The 2,438-nt window shown below is 39.4% G+C and overlaps 1 long non-coding RNA gene across 1 annotated transcript; it reads left to right on the forward strand.

Annotated features, from left to right (window-relative positions):
• Nucleotides 1-814: 814 nt before the first annotated feature.
• On the forward strand, nucleotides 815-1,588 carry LOC135571216 (uncharacterized). Its single transcript, XR_010463685.1, has 2 exons — nucleotides 815-846; nucleotides 1,124-1,588. It is a non-coding gene; the product is annotated as an uncharacterized LOC135571216 (long non-coding RNA).
• The last annotated feature ends 850 nt before the right edge of the window (nucleotides 1,589-2,438 follow it).

A 2,438-nucleotide genomic window follows, 5' to 3' on the forward strand; every position in this document is an offset into this window, starting at 1 on the left:
ATACACACACACACTGGACACACACACACACACACACACACACTGGACACACACAGACTGGACACACACACGCTGGACACACACACACACACACACACACACTGGACACAAACACACACGCTGGACACACACACACTGGACAAACACAAACTCACACAGGACACACACTGGACACACACACACATGCACGTCTTCCTATAGTTGTGAGGAGGACTGTTTTATAACACTGTTTATGTTGAAAAACAAATTGTATAATTATATCTGGACATACGCTCCATAGTTGTACAAGTAAACAAGGATATATTGTACTTTTCATAATAAAACATACTTGAAACAAGAAAAGCTTGTTAATTGTGAAAACAGTTTGTTTATTGATTTAACGTTTCCTCTGTCAGGTTGATGTTAACCTGCGACTGGTTGAAACATGAAACAAATATGAAATGAAATACAAAACAATTAAATATGTGGAATAGAATTAAACAAATTGTACAATTAGTACACACAGACTGGACACACACACAGTTGTGACACACAGGGTTACTATAGCAACAGAGTGTTGTGATGCAGGGTCACTATAGCAACAGAGTGTTGTAATGCAGGGTTACTATAGCAACAGAGTGTTGTGATGCAGGGTTACTATAGCAACAGAGTGTTGTGATGCAGGGTCACTATAGCAACAGAGTGTTGTGATGAGGGTCACTATAGCAATTATATATGTTGTATGCAGGATCACTATAGCAACAGAGTGTTGTGATGCAGTATCACTATAGCAACATATTGTTGTGATGAAAAGGCTGTTAATTGAAAACTTTTGTTTTGTATTTTTCTTTGTTTAAGTATGGTCAGGTTGAGTTGGCTGTTATCTGTTTTGTTTGAAACATGAAACAAATATGAAATGAAATACAAAACAATTAAATATCTAATTTTGTTTAAGTATGGTCAGGAGTTGGCTGGGTTATCTATGTTTTGTTTAAGTATGGTCAGGAGTTGGCTGGGTTATCTATGTTTTGTTTAGAGTTACTATAGCAGAGTATGCAGTCAGGGATATTGTTGTGATGCAGGTTATCTATGAGTTTGTGATGGTCACTTGGCTGGGTTATCTATGTTTGTTGTGTATGGTCAGGGAGTTGGCTGGGTTATCTATGTTTTGTTTAAGTATGGTCAGGGAGTTGGCTGGGTTATCTATGTTTTGTTTAAGTATGGTCAGGGCGTGAGTTGGCTGGGTTATCTATGTTTTGTTTAAGTATGGTCAGGGAGTTGGCTGGGTTATCTATGTTTTGTTTAAGTATGGTCAGGGAGTTGGCTGGGTTATCTATGTTTTGTGTTTCTATGTTGGGTTTTCATTTGGCCTGATATGGTTGTCAATCAGAGGCAGTGTTAGTCATTGTCTCTGATTTGGAACCATATTTAGGTAGCCTGTTTTCTGTTGGGTTTTGTGGGTGGTTGGAGGAGGAGGTGTCTGTGTGTTCCACATGGAACTGTTTCAGTTTTCGTTCGTTCAGTTTATTGTTCTGTATTTCAGTGTTCAGTTTATTGTTCTGTGTTCAGTGTTCAGTTTGTTCTATTAAAGTTTCATCATGACCACTTACCACGCTGCGCTTTGGTCCTCCTCTCTTTCTCCCAAAGAAGATCGTTACAGATGAAGGGTCACTATAGCAACACTTACCACGCTGCGCTTTGGTCCTCCTCTCTTTCTCCCAAAGAAGATCGTTACAGATGAAGGGTCACTATAGCAACAGAGTGTTGTGATGCAGGGTCACTGTAGCAACAGAGTGTTGTGATGCAGGGTCACTATAGCAACAGAGTGGTGTAATGCAGGGTCACTATAGCAACAGAGTGTTGTGATGCAGGGTCACTGTAGCAACAGAGTGTTGTGATGCAGGGTCACTATAGCAACAGAGTGGTGTAATGCAGGGCCCCGGTGGAATCTCTCCAGACCAGAGGAACCCTGTGACGTCATCAACAGAGAGGGAGATTCTAGACACACAGATCTCTCTCTGCTCTCTGCTCACTGCTGAATCTGCTCTCTCTGCTCAATTCAATTCAAGGGCTTTATTGGCATGGGAAACATGTGTTAACATGGCCAAAGCAAGTGAGGTAGATAATATATAAAGTGAATATATAAAGTGAAATAAACAATAAAAATTAACAGTAAACATTACACATACAGAAGTTTCAAAACAATAAAGACAAATGTCATATTATATATACAGTGTTTTAACAATGTACAGATGGTTAAAGGACACAAGATAAAAAAAATAAGCATAAATATGGGTTGTATTTACAATGGTGTTTGTTCTTCACTGGTTGCCCTTTTCTCGTGGCAACAGGTCACAAATGTTGCTGCTGTGATGTCACACTGTGGAATTTCACCCAGTAGATATGGGAGTTGATCAAAATTGGATTTGTTTTAAAATTCTTTGTGGATCTGTGTCACC

This window comes from Oncorhynchus nerka, unplaced genomic scaffold (genome assembly GCF_034236695.1).
Source record: "Oncorhynchus nerka isolate Pitt River unplaced genomic scaffold, Oner_Uvic_2.0 unplaced_scaffold_686, whole genome shotgun sequence".
Lineage (NCBI taxonomy): Eukaryota > Metazoa > Chordata > Actinopteri > Salmoniformes > Salmonidae > Oncorhynchus > Oncorhynchus nerka.